The sequence below is a fragment of the Euprymna scolopes genome, chromosome 3 (genome assembly GCF_053919585.1).
Source record: "Euprymna scolopes isolate OS-2025 chromosome 3, ASM5391958v1, whole genome shotgun sequence".
Lineage (NCBI taxonomy): Eukaryota > Metazoa > Mollusca > Cephalopoda > Sepiida > Sepiolidae > Euprymna > Euprymna scolopes.
Window position 1 is genome coordinate 111,856,373 of NC_136484.1, and position 17,563 is coordinate 111,873,935.

The following is a 17,563-nucleotide window of genomic DNA, read 5'->3' on the forward strand; positions in this document are numbered from 1 at the left end:
AGCGTAATTCGAAATCAGGACCCCACGGTAATGAGCCTAAACTCTTAAACCGCTCGTTCATCTCGCATGACTGTCTGGATATATCGCGATTTACTTAGATGTTATTTGTTTTTGTTTTTGCGATACTTTTTGAATAAATTCAATTATTTACGAAAGTGCATTTTTACCTAAATGCGAGTTGGGAATAATTTTCCCTTTAACCAACTTGGTACCCCCAAATGGGGAGCGGTATACATGTTGTATTTAAAATATAATTATCCACTGACACGTGTTTCGTCGTCTACGACTCATCAGAGTGGTTGAATCTAGCGAGATTCGAAATCGGGACCCCGATATATATATATATATATATATATATATATATATATATATATATATATATATATATATATATATATAGACTTATATGTAATTATGCTGAGTTCGTGAAATTCAGTAAATTTTCATATACCAATGAGTTTTAGGTCAAAATGGTTGACTTAAAGAGTAAGCTACAAAATTATCAAATTTTATAATTGAGCATTAATATACTGTGTGAAATACACTTTTTGTTGCCACCAACACCTTGTTTTGAAGTCTTGTTTTTGCTTACATAGTATATATACATCTCTCTCTCTCTCTCTCTCTCTCTCTCTCTCTATATATATATATATATATATATATATATATATATTCCTAAAAGAAAACTAAAACAAATTATATATATTTCTAAACGTTATATTTATGCAAATAACAGCAATCGCATAACATAAAGTAGATTAATATGAATATACGCTGGTATTTAATGCATGAAACAATAAAATACGATAAACAAAATAAAAGATGCTTTAGCTTCGGGCATTTCTTTTATTTTTGCTTTTATTATTTTTTTTGTCTTGTTTTCTCCCTAAGTTTTCAAGCGCTTGTTGTGGCTCGGCTTATTTCCCCTGTAAACACGTTCATCTCAATATGGCGTCAACAGAAGTATGGCGGCAAAGTGTCATAGCTAAAATGGCGCGCCACCTTTCCCTAACTGTAAGCACATTAGGCACATCACCTATCTATTTCCTGGCATGCATATTTGATACGGAGCGAGGCATTACGGGGGGAAATTGTACCGTTACCCCCCTCCTCGTCCCACTCGTGATGATGGAAATTAGCGCTGTTTCTTGTACGCTTCATAATGTTGCTTTTGGTGATACCGAATATAATCTCTGCTTAAAGTTTGCGAATGACTTTCTAAAACCATTAGTAGTACTTATATATTTGTCGTCGCACATAGCACATGCACATATCTCTCTATATAAAATGTTAGTGTTTGTTTGTCTGCCATGAAACTCGATATGTCAACATTTTAATATGTACTAGCGGGTCCTGTGGAAATTTCACAGGGAACTCATTCAAATGTAATATATTGATGTTGGCATTCTGTAGGTGTTCAGCGTAAATGGAGACGCTCTGATATTATTGTAGCTTTTTTGTTAAAACTACAAAAGTATTTATCTAAGCTACCAAAAACGCCCGTTAAAGCCCAGTCGTAAAGTATGCTTAAATATGATATTCATCTTTGCAGATTATAGAATTAATGTTCTATCGATTTTTATATGTTATAAATTTGCGATTTCGAAAAATAAAAAATATATCCATATTATTTGTGTACATTAGCTTGAATCGAAATCGAAATAAAACTTATGAAATATATATATATATATATATATATATATATATATATATATATATATATATATATATATAATTTAAGTTCCTTCAGCCATAATCGAAACTGAAACCAAAACTTATGAAGAAGTCTTGTTAAAATTATTTATGAAAAAAAAAAAAAAGATGATTTAAGAGCCATCAGCTGTAATCGAAACCGAAATCAAAATTTATGAAGAATTCTTGGTAAAATTATTCATGGCAAAAAATAGAAGAACAAAACAAGTAAACGACCCGGATGTAAGCGTGACACACAAAAGAACATACACGCTATCGTATTAATATATAGATAAGTTTGTTAAATTTTTCATAGAACAAAACTAAATTGAAATCTTCCTTTCGAATTCCATGTAAGGTCACTAGGAGTAATTATCGGTTAGGTCCATAAAATTAGTGAAATATATTACAACATAAATAAGTAGTATTAAATGTTTTAGAAATATATGTTTTTTGCATAATAAAACAATACTAATACAATACTAATAAAGCAATACTGTAACCCGGATATAAGAGACCCAAATATAAGAAAAACGGATATAAGGGAGATTTTCTCTGATCCCTAATTAGAGCCTGTGTTAATGTACAGTGTAACCCGGATATTAGAACCCGGATATAAGAGCGTTGGAGCCCCGGAGAGGAAGTCTCTTATATCCGGGTTACCCTGTACAGGACAAAGAATATTTCAGTAAAGGATGTACTTAAAAAGCATTAAACATTTAAATAATTATAAGAAATAAATATTTTTGAAATATTGCTATGGTTGAATATCAATTAAAATAAAAATAAAAGCCAAACAATATTAGTTTTTTTCTTTAAAAAAGACATTGCCCGGGTGTTTGGAGGTGTTTGTCGAGCAAAAAAAAAAAAAAGTGGTAGGCAGGCAGGCTCTACCCCGTACCTCAATGGAGGAAAAGAGCGTGAAAAAAAAACATGACGTCGTTGCCGTTGCGTTCAACGCCAAACCGGAAGTGGCGAAAGTATTAATTAAGGCTTGTCAATCGAAAAGAAGGTATGACTTTCAAAAATTGGGCGAAAAAAGTAACCTCTCCCTGTAGAAAGTGCCTAGTTGAGGGTGAAGAAATTAATGTTTAGGCAATTTTTCGATATTTGTTGTCCGAAGGGTCGGGCTTTTGAAACGATATCGCTCTCGTGAAAATCCTTCACCTGTCAAAAGTTTTAAACAGACATACATACATACATACATACATACATACATTTACACATGCAGGTGAAATTTATAAAATAGATGTTTATTTACCTATAAAGACATAAAGCACTCGTCCACTCATATCAGGGCATTTTGACTTGAAAAGACTGTCAATTTTACAGCCCAGTAGACTTATTACCTTGAAAGATGTTTACATTTCCAAGAAAAAAAAAGTAATGATTTATAAAAAGAAAAAGTAATGATTTATAAAAAGAAAAATAAATTGCTAGAAAATGCCTTGATATAAGTGAAAGCTTGCTCTATCTATTTGAAGCATATATTTTTAAAAGCAAAAATTATATCGCTTGGCTTTTTCAAAGAAATAATATTTAAATTATTATTTTTCTGGTGTTTTCAAGATATAAAATAATGAAATCAAAACGAATTCGTTCTGAATCGAAACGAAATCATTTGAGATTTAAATATAAGCGAAGATTAAATACTGCATACTGTAAAAATGAAGACGATAATAAAATATTACCAGCTAAAATAATGTGAACTGTTCCTCACGTTAGATACTCAATAATATCGGGATGGTTGTAGTGCCATGTTGCGCATGGAAAGAGACCCTGCACTTATCTCTGGTGGGTATTCCCGAGGCTACATTCCTGTGGATGAGGAGTCGGCTGATGGTCTACTTGTGTTGCATGATGGTAGCTATGCACATCTGCTAAGTCTTGCACCTCTCACCCTAAATCTGAAACTAGGAAATAAAATGAAATGACAACTCAATCCAGAATAACGTTCAACACGGACACACACCCGAAAAACAATTCGCCTCCTCCCTTGGGGCTTGCATTTACAAATATCCGTGGACTTTGAACTAACTTAGATGATGTAGAATCATTTCTCCTTGCAAACTCCCCACATATCTTAACACTAAGTGAAACTGAGTTGCACGCCACTATCACCTCTAACATCTTTAACATATCTGGTTATCTTCCTCGTTGTCGTAAACATTATGACAGACACATGCACGGACTTGCAGTCTATATTCGTAACACCCTTCCCTATCACTAGGGAATCTAAATTAGAATCAAGTGACTAGGCCTTCATGAGTTTTAAGCTAACTTTAAAACATAGCGTTAGCTATCTATATTTTCTTTATCGCTCTCCCTCGACTCAGGACTGTAGTCTAATCAATCATATCTCTGATAGTATAGATGCACCACTCACCCTTTACACTAGCGCCCAAATACATGTATTTGGTGACTTCAACGCCCACCACAATCATTGGCTTGGCTTCTTTAACCCCACAGACACAGCTGGTAGCATCATTCACAACTTTTCTATATCCCATTCCTTGACACAGACAGTAACATTTCCGATCCGTCTCCCAGATCGTGAGGACCACAAGCCTCACTTCTGGATCTATTTCTGACAACAATTCCTAAGGATTGTGTAACAAATGGGCATAGCCCACTCAGGAATGTTGATCATGCTGTGATAATGACATCGCTCTAAACTCTCGACCCCAAGTTAAAGAACCATTGCTCAATAGGTACTACAATAAGGCTGACTGGAATGCCATTAGAGATCACATAAGAGATGCCCCATTAGGAAATATCTTTCCTCTTCCTGCGTAACAGCGCGCAAATGAGACAACTGAATGTTTCAAAGCAGCAATTGAAGCACATGTTCCCATATGGAAGTTCTATAGTAGACTTCACCCTCCTCAATGGTTTTAGTCTACTTGCGCAGCTACTATAGCTCAGAAGCAACATGCATACCGCAGATTTATTCAGCATAAGTCCAGTACAAACAGACAAAAGTTTTCAGAAGCTAGCAGTAATTGTAAGAACGAGGTAGTTAAGTCAGAATAAACCGAAACCAGCAGAAAACGCACTGAAGCGCAGAAATTAGGAACTCGTGATTTCTGGAAAATCTGCAACAGTGTAGTAAATAATGCGCAATCAATAATTCCCCCATTATACGACAATCATGTGGTTGTTTGCACGGCAACCGCGAAAGCTAACGTGCTTGTCCATCAGTTTGCCTCAAACCCTACATTAGACTCAGCAAACCATTCCCTCCCTGATTTTCCTTTGCGGACTGAAACCACACTAGACGATCACCCCTTCTCAAGTACATGATATCATAAAAATCTAAACACCTCAAAAGCATGTGGACCGGAGCTCATCCCTGCTGTATTATTAAAAAAATGCTCCGTCGAGGTTGCTCCAGTTCTCTCCAAACTCAGCAAGTGCCTTAACGAACCTTGGTTTCCTGAATGCTGGAAAACTGCTTCTGTGATACCAGTTTACAAGAATTCTGGCGAAAAAAAATGACTCAATAAATTATCGCTCCATTAGCTCCCTTTCCCTTTTTGCCAAAATATTTGAGTCCATAATTAATTAAACTCTAGTCAAATACGTTACAGATACCAAACATCTATCTCTTACTGTATTCTCTGAACGTATATACCTTGCACGTGATAAGGCATGAGCAGTAGTCATACGTACAAACAATATGATATAAATGCGGGTGTACCTCAGCGGTCTATCCTTGGACCTTTATTATTGCTGATATTCATAAATGACCTCCCTGATAAAATAGTCTTTGAGATGGAAATATTTGCAAACGACACCATGCTCTATAACAGGCACGAGGAGAAAACGAAGGAACACATATTCAAGGCAATGGCGGAACCTCTAGAGAAAGACTCCCAGTTTTTAGTGGCATGAGATTAAAATTGGATGGTGACGTTTAATGCTGCAACTACTACCGCTCTCCCGTGCTAGTGTGATTTCGTTTCTTTTAAAAATTACAAGAAACCTTCTCAACCACCAATAGCTATGGCTCAAACTCCTCAGCTTAACGTTCACAGGGAACATGAGCTGGAACAAATATACTGAGGGCATTGCCGCGGCTGCTGCAAAGAAGGTGGGCTGTGTTTATTTACTTCCCCACCAAAGCAGATTAGGCACAAGGCCGTTTTTTAATGTGGAGAGTGAAGGGGAAAATGGGGACCAGCAATGGTCTTATATGTGGGGTTGCTCCCACATATGGTCTTGGATTGCAGTATCTGCCGGAACAGATACTACACTTGGATGGTGACCCAAAGGCCAAATCCTCGATGAAGAGGGGGGGCTGTATTTTCCCCACTGAGCAAATTAGGCACAATGCCGTTTTTTGATGTGGAGAGATTGGGGAAAATGGGGGGACCAGCTCCCCGGGGAGTAGGAGAGCTGGATAGTGACAATTGGTATGAAGGGTTTCCTCTACATTGACCAATAACTGATTGCTACAAGAGCAATGTTCTTATATGTGGGGTTGCCCCCACATATGGTTTTTGCTTGAACTTTGGTGCCCAGGCCCCGTAATGCCTGAGCGGGCGAGTTTGTATTTATTTGCTTCCCCACTGAGCAAATTAGGCACAAGGCCGTTTTTTAATGTGGAGGGATTAGGGAAATGAGGACTAGATCCCCGGAGAGTAGGAGAGCTGGATAGTGACAATTGGTATGAAGGGTTTCCCCTACATTGACCAATAACTGATTGCTACAAGAGCAATGGTCTTATATGTGGGGTTGCACCACATAATGGTCTTTCATTGCTGTATCTGCCGGGACAGATACTACACTTTGATCCCGCCCCGAAGGCCAAGAACAACAGGGTATTTATTTGCTCCTCCACCGAGCAATTTAGGTACATGGCCGATTTTTAATGTGAGGAGAGATGGGGAAATGGGGACCAACTCCCCGGTGAGTAGGGGAATTGGATAGTGACAATTGGTATGAAGGGTTTCCCCCCACATTGACCAATAACTGATTGCTACAAGAGCAATGGTCTTATATGTGGGGTTGCACCACATAATGGTCTTTCATTGCTGTATCTGCCGGAACAGATACTACACTTTTATATTATATTATTAAATCTTTTATACAGGCTAAAATAAACATGAACAAAAAACTCAGGCACAAGGCCAGCTCAAAGGGGGATGGGGGTCGTTGGTCATCCTTGTCACTCTAGAACTAAACAAAAGTTTCTCTTAGCTAGAATCTTCTCCCACCATAATACTGCATTCGTACTTGGGGACGTCATACTTAGCACCCAATTTAAAAAAAAACATTTTTTATTAGAGTGTAAAAACAAAAAAGATAACAATAACGCTAATACAAGAATTCATTTGTGTCGAGGGCGGGGGAAGGAAAAATACAAACTGTGGTTCGTAGGACCCTCCCAACCCAGTCTAATTTATAGACGGCCCGTTCCACTTTGGTTTGTAAAGGAACCTCAGCTCTTGCGGGACAGTCTATATGGGGGGATGCCCTCTAGATACGACGAGATGAAGGAAAAAAAATTGAATGAGGGATGGGGGGGTTAGCTATTGTTTTGTTATTTTCGCTCCAAAAACGTTTTAAATCATTACTATATATTGGATCTAATATAATATAATAATAAGTACGAAATCTGCATTAATCAAAATATCATATTTAAGCATATTTTACGATCGGGAAATGCCGGACAGCCTGCTAGTATGAATATAAATATATTTACTACGGCTACACGCACATCCGCCATTTTCAACCGAGGCACTCAACCTTAAGTAATGAAGCTGATTTATGTCGGGGGCAACACTTAGCGTGACATCAAATATTAACCTGTTTATAAAACTCGTCTGAAAATTATGCATGTCCAAGTCGCATCTCACTAGGATCAAACCGTTGCGGTCGACATCATTGATACCGATAATTATATAACCGCGAATGAGTCTGCAAACATGCTGATCTGAAACTTGTTACACGAACATGTAGGGAAACAATAGGGTTGCACATTGAAAAAGTTTAAATATTAATCGCTTCTTTTCAGTAATGTTTTCTTGTTTTCCTATCTATAACATATAACATATCTTGGAACTGGCACATAGATGGCGCCACAACTTTAAAAAAAAGGAAACTATGAAGTACTGGCTTTCACATGAAACGTGTTGATATTTGAGCAAAATCGGGTGATTAGTTTACAAATTACAGGTTTTAAATGAATCTACTGTTGCAAATTTTATAAAAAATTAGAAAATGTAAATTTCTCGTATCGAAAATACTATTCAAGCAAAGTAATGACTTGATATATGTTTCCGGACTCTCAACTCAATGCAAGGGTTAATACGTTTCGCGATAAGTTTATATTTTTGTATTAGTTGATGCTGAACATTCAAGTGGCCTAAAGTGAGGATATCAGAAGGCAGTATATTCTACTTTTAGCATAGCATGAACATTTGCGTACGAGAAAGCTGTTTTCAAAGTGGGTGTCGCGTTTGCTTACAGTCGATAAAGAAATTAAGAAAAACAATATGTAGACGATTCAGAGGGTTGTTTACAACTGTTGCGTTGCAACAAAAGCGAAGTCCTTGCCTCAAGGTGTGAAAATGAAAGAAACATGGTAATAATTAAATATTGAATTACGATGTGGAAAGAGAAATAAGTTTTATCGCTTAGTTTCGATATTCCTCCAATGTATATGAGAAATATAATATACAAGGGTCGTTTCAGAAATAAAGCCCCGTACATTTTTTCACTCAAAAAGTTGAAGAGGTAAGAAGACGGGAGTTGTATCATTAAAACGAGCGATTTTTTGTGCCTCAGAATTTGTTTTTTCTACATAGTCACCATCTTTCTTAATGTACTTTTGCCAGCGTGAACGATGGCAGTTCATCGGCGTCCGGCGTATGCTTTGTCATACGAGGTTATTTCAAAAAGTAAAACCGCCTGTTTCTTTTTACTAAAAATGTTGAAGAGTAACAAGGACAGGAAGTGTGCCCCATATACACGCAACCGTTTGCGCTCAAGAATTTATTTTTCTGCATAGTCATCACCATTCTCAATGCACTTTTGCCAGCGACGAACGATGGCTGTTCATGAGCGTTCGAATTGTGCTTTGTCATACGAGGGCCGTTACAAAAATAAAGTCTTCTATTTTACTAATAAAATAATAATAATTATAAATTATAAATAATAAGAAAGTTACATTTTTCTACATAGTTCAATATAAATAACAAAATCACATCACAAGAAACACTCTCCAATTTACTCCTTCAGTCCAGCACCTTTTGGTAGACAATGTTCTTTTTTGCCCTGTTTCTTTCGAATGTTCCGTTTTTACGTAACGTTTCGTTGACATCTTTCGCTGCAGCTTAAAGCAACTACCTATCCATTTTACGCATCATTACAACAATGATGGCATATTTTTATAATGGTATTAAAATACGGGACTAAATTAAAGGGAGATCACTCTCATATTTTTGTCCAGAGTTGCCAGATTGACCTTTCCAAAGCCAAATTTAGCGAATTTGGTAGTTTTTTTAAAGAACAATTTGACGTTTAAAAATGTATTTGGCCTTTATTTACAGCGTAACGTACAAGTAAACTAAGGAATGAATAAGAAAAATATTATATAGATAATTATTATTATTATTATTATTATTATTATTATTATTATTATTATTGATTCACAAGGAGCTTTCCCACACATAATCAAATATCTCATTGAAAACAGCCTGTGGTGTTTCTGGAAGCTGAATAACAATAAGTCTTCCCATATTTTCAATAATCTCCACCTCTTTCGATAACATTTGCAAATAAATTTGCATTATTGCAACAGTTGCTTGCCATTGATTTCTCGTTGGCGGTGGCTATTGGTCTTCACTGGAATTTGTAGTGCCAATAAGCTTCCTCAAGGTCCCAGTTCTGTTAACACTTATATCGTGGATGTCTGGTCAGTGCCCACTCCTCGGTTATTGCTTGTTACTTGATTACTTGGCTATTCGGTTTCACTCTTTTTTTGGGGGGGGGGGGAAGGGGTCAGTTATGTGGTAATGGGGATGGGGATGGGGTTAGAGAACTTATAGGTATGCAGCTTCAATGTTCTTGGTTCCATGTAGCGCTTCAATGTTCTTGGTTCCATGTAGCGCTTCATGTTTTGTCTCTGTAGCAGTTTGTTTGGTCTGCGCTTGTGGTCCGTGTGTGTTAGTCTCCACATTCATTAGGGTTTCCTTAATATTTCTTTTCTTTCTTGTTCGTTGTATCTTTTCCAGTGATTCCTCTGATTCCAATTTTTCCCATTCTCTTTTCAAAGTTTTTCGGGATTGTTCCTAGTGCTCCTACTATTATAGGTATTATTTTGATTTTCTTCATTTTCCATATCCCTTTCAGCTATCTGTTTAGCTCTGTGTATTCGCTCCGTTTCTCCTTTTCTTTGATATTCACCTTGTGGTCAGCTGGATTAGCAAAGGCAACGATTTGACAGGAGTTTTCTTTCATTGTTAATTATTACGACATCCGGTCTTCTTGTTTGGAGAGGTTTATCAGTTTATGTGTCCCATAGGTTTCTGTGATTCTCGTTTTCAAGTACTGTTGCAGGCTTATGTTTATACCAACTATCTGTGCGTTCGAGATGCAGTTGTTTGTATAATTCCCAGTGTACTACCCTTCCCACTTGGTCGTGTCTGTTCTTTTATTCCTTTTGGTTTGCTGCATTCACTTACTATATGGTCTATCGTTTCGTATTATTATTGTTTGTTTGTTTGTGTTTTATGACTCCTTGGTTATACCCCTTTCTCAATTCAGTTCTTAAAAAGAAAGTAAAAAAAAAAATCCTTTTAAAGATTAGGAAAGTAGATGGAGATAAAAAAGATTTTTTTTTTTAAGTCAGCATTCTTTTCATTGTGGATATATTTACTATTACTCTTGTTGCAATGGGATCTTCTGGAGCCATTGATCCTCATTAGGCAGATTACAGCTGAACATTGCAAAAATAGTCAAAATGTTTGGCTTAATAGCTGTAGAAAAGTGACAACAGCTGTATTGGACAACAGAAAACTAATTAATCTATAACAATTTATTAAGAAAAATATTTTCATTTATCAAATAGCTCATTTATATTCATTAAATATGACATGTTTTTATATTTTTTTTTCGTTTATCGTTTTTTTTAGATATTGATTATTTGTATTGTTTTTTTTAGATATTGATCATTTGTATTGTTTTTTTTAGATATTGATTATTTGTATTGTTTTTTTTTTAGATATTGATTATTTGTATTGTTTTTTTTTTAGATATTGATTATTTGTATTGTTTTTTTTTAGATATTGATTATTTGTATTGTTTTTTTTAGATATTGATTATTTGTATTGTTTTTTTTTTAGATATTGATTATTTGTATTGTTTTTTTTTTAGATATTGATTATTTGTATTGTTTTTTTTTAGATATTGATTATTTGTATTGTTTTTTTTTAGATATTGATTATTTGTATTGTTTTTTTTTTAGATATTGATTATTTGTATTGTTTTTTTTAGATATTGATTATTTGTATTGTTTTTTTTTAGATATTGATTATTTGTATTTATTTTTTTTTAGATATTGATTATTTGTATTGTTTTTTTTAGATATTGATTATTTGTATTATTTTTTTTTAGATATTGATTATTTGTATTTATTTTTTTTTAGATATTGATTATTTGTATTTATTTTTTTTTAGATATTGATTATTTGTATTATTTTTTTTTAGATATTGATTATTTGTATTTATTTTTTTTAGATATTGATTATTTGTATTGTTTTTTTTAGATATTGATTATTTGTATTATTTTTTTTTAGATATTGATTATTTGTATTTATTTTTTTTTAGATATTGATTATTTGTATTGTTTTTTTTTAGATATTGATTATTTGTATTTATTTTTTTTTAGATATTGATTATTTGTATTGTTTTTTTTAGATATTGATTATTTGTATGATTTTTTTTTAGATATTGATCATTTGTATTGTCTTTGTTTAGATATTGATTATTTGTATTGTTTTTTTTTAGATATTGATTATTTGTATTGTTTTTTTTTAGATATTGATTATTTGTATTGTTTTTTTTAGATATTGATTATTTGTATTGTTTTTTTTTAGATATTGATTATTTGTATTGTTTTTTTTTAGATATTGATTATTTGTATTATTTTTTTTTAGATATTGATTATTTGTATTGTTTTTTTTAGATATTGATTATTTGTATTATTTTTTTTTAGATATTGATTATTTGTATTGTTTTTTTTAGATATTGATTATTTGTATTATTTTTTTTTAGATATTGATTATTTGTATTGTTTTTTTTAGATATTGATTATTTGTATTGTTTTTTTTAGATATTGATCATTTGTATTGCTTTTTTTAGATATTGATTATTTGTATTGTTTTTTTTTAGATATTGATCATTTGTATTGTTTTTTTTTAGATATTGATTATTTGTATTGTTTTTTTTTAGATATTGATTATTTGTATTGTTTTTTTTAGATATTGATTATTTGTATTGTTTTTTTTTTAGATATTGATTATTTGTATTGTTTTTTTTAGATATTGATTATTTGTATTATTTTTTTTAGATATTGATTATTTGTATTATTTTTTTTTAGATATTGATTATTTGTATTGTTTTTTTTTAGATATTGATTATTTGTATTGTTTTTTTTAGATATTGATTATTTGTATTATTTTTTTTAGATATTGATTATTTGTATTATTTTTTTAGATATTGATTATTTGTATTATTTTTTTTAGATATTGATTATTTGTATTGTTTTTTTTAGATATTGATTATTTGTATTGTTTTTTTTAGATATTGATTATTTGTATTATTTTTTTTAGATATTGATTATTTGTATTGTTTTTTTTAGATATTGATTATTTGTATTATTTTTTTTAGATATTGATTATTTGTATTATTTTTTTTAGATATTGATTATTTGTATTGTTTTTTTTAGATATTGATTATTTGTATTGTTTTTTTTAGATATTGATTATTTGTATTGTTTTTTTAGATATTGATTATTTGTATTATTTTTTTTAGATATTGATTATTTGTATTGTTTTTTTTAGATATTGATTATTTGTATTGTTTTTTTTTAGATATTGATTATTTGTATTGTTTTTTTTTAGATATTGATTATTTGTATTGTTTTTTTTAGATATTGATTATTTGTATTGTTTTTTTTAGATATTGATTATTTGTATTGTTTTTTTTAGATATTGATTATTTGTATTGTTTTTTTTTAGATATTGATTATTTGTATTGTTTTTTTTAGATATTGATTATTTGTATTATTTTTTTTTAGATATTGATTATTTGTATTGTTTTTTTTAGATATTGATTATTTGTATTGTTTTTTTTAGATATTGATTATTTGTATTGTTTTTTTTAGATATTGATTATTTGTATTGTTTTTTTTAGATATTGATTATTTGTATTATTTTTTTTAGATATTGATTATTTGTATTGTTTTTTTTAGATATTGATTATTTGTATTATTTTTTTTAGATATTGATTATTTGTATTATTTTTTTTAGATATTGATTATTTGTATTGTTTTTTTTAGATATTGATTATTTGTATTATTTTTTTTAGATATTGATTATTTGTATTATTTTTTTTAGATATTGATTATTTGTATTATTTTTTTTAGATATTGATTATTTGTATTGCTTTTTTTAGATATTGATTATTTGTATTGTTTTTTTTTAGATATTGATTATTTGTATTGTTTTTTTTTAGATATTGATTATTTGTATTGTTTTTTTTAGATATTGATTATTTGTATTATTTTTTTTTAGATATTGATTATTTGTATTGTTTTTTTTAGATATTGATTATTTGTATTGTTTTTTTTAGATATTGATCATTTGTATTGCTTTTTTTAGATATTGATTATTTGTATTGTTTTTTTTTAGATATTGATCATTTGTATTGTTTTTTTTTAGATATTGATTATTTGTATTGTTTTTTTTTAGATATTGATTATTTGTATTGTTTTTTTTAGATATTGATTATTTGTATTGTTTTTTTTTTAGATATTGATTATTTGTATTGTTTTTTTTAGATATTGATTATTTGTATTATTTTTTTTAGATATTGATTATTTGTATTATTTTTTTTTAGATATTGATTATTTGTATTGTTTTTTTTTAGATATTGATTATTTGTATTGTTTTTTTTAGATATTGATTATTTGTATTATTTTTTTTAGATATTGATTATTTGTATTATTTTTTTTAGATATTGATTATTTGTATTATTTTTTTTAGATATTGATTATTTGTATTGTTTTTTTTAGATATTGATTATTTGTATTGTTTTTTTTAGATATTGATTATTTGTATTATTTTTTTTAGATATTGATTATTTGTATTGTTTTTTTTAGATATTGATTATTTGTATTATTTTTTTTAGATATTGATTATTTGTATTATTTTTTTTAGATATTGATTATTTGTATTGTTTTTTTTAGATATTGATTATTTGTATTATTTTTTTTAGATATTGATTATTTGTATTGTTTTTTTTAGATATTGATTATTTGTATTGTTTTTTTTTAGATATTGATTATTTGTATTGTTTTTTTTTAGATATTGATTATTTGTATTGTTTTTTTTAGATATTGATTATTTGTATTGTTTTTTTTAGATATTGATTATTTGTATTGTTTTTTTTAGATATTGATTATTTGTATTGTTTTTTTTTAGATATTGATTATTTGTATTGTTTTTTTTAGATATTGATTATTTGTATTATTTTTTTTTAGATATTGATTATTTGTATTGTTTTTTTTAGATATTGATTATTTGTATTGTTTTTTTTAGATATTGATTATTTGTATTGTTTTTTTTAGATATTGATTATTTGTATTATTTTTTTTAGATATTGATTATTTGTATTGTTTTTTTTAGATATTGATTATTTGTATTATTTTTTTTAGATATTGATTATTTGTATTATTTTTTTTAGATATTGATTATTTGTATTGTTTTTTTTAGATATTGATTATTTGTATTATTTTTTTTAGATATTGATCATTTGTATTATTTTTTTTAGATATTGATTATTTGTATTATTTTTTTTAGATATTGATTATTTGTATTGTTTTTTTTTTAGATATTGATTATTTGTATTGTTTTTTTTTAGATATTGATTATTTGTATTGTTTTTTTTTAGATATTGATTATTTGTATTGTTTTTTTTAGATATTGATTATTTGTATTGTTTTTTTTAGATATTGATTATTTGTATTGTTTTTTTTAGATATTGATTATTTGTATTGTTTTTTTTTAGATATTGATTATTTGTATTGTTTTTTTTAGATATTGATTATTTGTATTATTTTTTTTTAGATATTGATTATTTGTATTGTTTTTTTTAGATATTGATTATTTGTATTGTTTTTTTTAGATATTGATTATTTGTATTATTTTTTTTAGATATTGATTATTTGTATTATTTTTTTTAGATATTGATTATTTGTATTGTTTTTTTTTAGATATTGATTATTTTTATTATTTTTTTTAGATATTGATTATTTGTATTGTTTTTTTTTTAGATATTGATTATTTGTATTATTTTTTTTAGATATTGATTATTTGTATTGTTTTTTTTAGATATTGATTATTTGTATTATTTTTTTTAGATATTGATTATTTGTATTATTTTTTTTAGATATTGATTATTTGTATTGTTTTTTTTAGATATTGATTATTTGTATTATTTTTTTTAGATATTGATTATTTGTATTATTTTTTTTAGATATTGATTATTTGTATTGTTTTTTTTTTAGATATTGATTATTTGTATTTATTTTTTTTAGATATTGATTATTTGTATTGTTTTTTTTTAGATATTGATTATTTGTATTTATTTTTTTTAGATATTGATTATTTGTATTGTTTTTTTTTAGATATTGATTATTTTTATTATTTTTTTTAGATATTGATTATTTGTATTGTTTTTTTTTAGATATTGATTATTTGTATTTATTTTTTTTAGATATTGATTATTTGTATCGTTTTTTTTTAGATATTGATTATTTTTATTATTTTTTTTAGATATTGATTATTTGTATTGTTTTTTTTAGATATTGATTATTTGTATTGTTTTTTTTTTAGATATTGATTATTTGTATTGTTTTTTTTAGATATTGATTATTTGTATTGTTTTTTTTAGATATTGATTATTTGTATTGTTTTTTTTAGATATTGATTATTTGTATTGTTTTTTTTTAGATATTGATTATTTGTATTTATTTTTTTTAGATATTGATTATTTGTATTGTTTTTTTTTAGATATTGATTATTTGTATTTATTTTTTTTAGATATTGATTATTTGTATTGTTTTTTTTTAGATATTGATTATTTTTATTATTTTTTTTAGATATTGATTATTTGTATTGTTTTTTTTTAGATATTGATTATTTGTATTGTTTTTTTTTAGATATTGATTATTTGTATTGTTTTTTTTTAGATATTGATTATTTGTATTGTTTTTTTTTTAGATATTGATTATTTGTATTTATTTTTTTTAGATATTGATTATTTGTATTGTTTTTTTTTAGATATTGATTATTTTTATTATTTTTTTTAGATATTGATTATTTGTATTGTTTTTTTTAGATATTGATTATTTGTATTGTTTTTTTTTTAGATATTGATTATTTGTATTGTTTTTTTTAGATATTGATTATTTGTATTGTTTTTTTTAGATATTGATTATTTGTATTGTTTTTTTTTAGATATTGATTATTTGTATTATTTTTTTTTAGATATTGATTATTTGTATTTATTTTTTTTAGATATTGATTATTTGTATTGTTTTTTTTAGATATTGATTATTTGTATTTATTTTTTTTTAGATATTGATTATTTGTATTGTTTTTTTTAGATATTGATTATTTGTATTGTTTTTTTTAGATATTGATTATTTGTATTGTTTTTTTTAGATATTGATTATTTGTATTGTTTTTTTTAGATATTGATTATTTGTATTGTTTTTTTTTAGATATTGATTATTTGTATTATTTTTTTTAGATATTGATTATTTGTATTGTTTTTTTTAGATATTGATTATTTGTATTATTTTTTTTAGATATTGATTATTTGTATTGTTTTTTTTAGATATTGATTATTTGTATTGTTTTTTTTAGATATTGATTATTTGTATTGTTTTTTTTAGATATTGATTATTTGTATTGTTTTTTTTAGATATTGATTATTTGTATTGTTTTTTTAGATATTGATTATTTGTATTGTTTTTTTTAGATATTGATTATTTGTATTGTTTTTTTTAGATATTGATTATTTGTATTGTTTTTTTTAGATATTGATTATTTGTATTGTTTTTTTTTAGATATTGATTATTTGTTATATTTTTTTTAGATATTGATTATTTGTATTATTTTTTTTAGATATTGATTATTTGTATTATTTTTTTTAGATATTGATTATTTGTATTGTTTTTTTTTAGATATTGATTATTTGTATTGTTTTTTTTAGATATTGATTATTTGTATTATTTTTTTTTAGATATTGATTATTTGTATTGTTTTTTTTAGATATTGATTATTTGTATTGTTTTTTTTAGATATTGATTATTTGTATTATTTTTTTTTAGATATTGATTATTTGTATTGTTTTTTTTAGATATTGATTATTTGTATTATTTCGATATTGCCGACTATTGGTCTCATATTGATTTTCATAATGTTTCGGTCGATGTAACCGTCGGTCTTCTTCAGGTTTATCTTGTCGAACTTGAGAATGTTTTTGTCGAACTCGGGAATCTGCTCGGAATTTCGAACGGAATCTTTTATTTCACCCAAGTGGACTGCATGCTCTCGTTCTTTCAACAGACCTGTGGC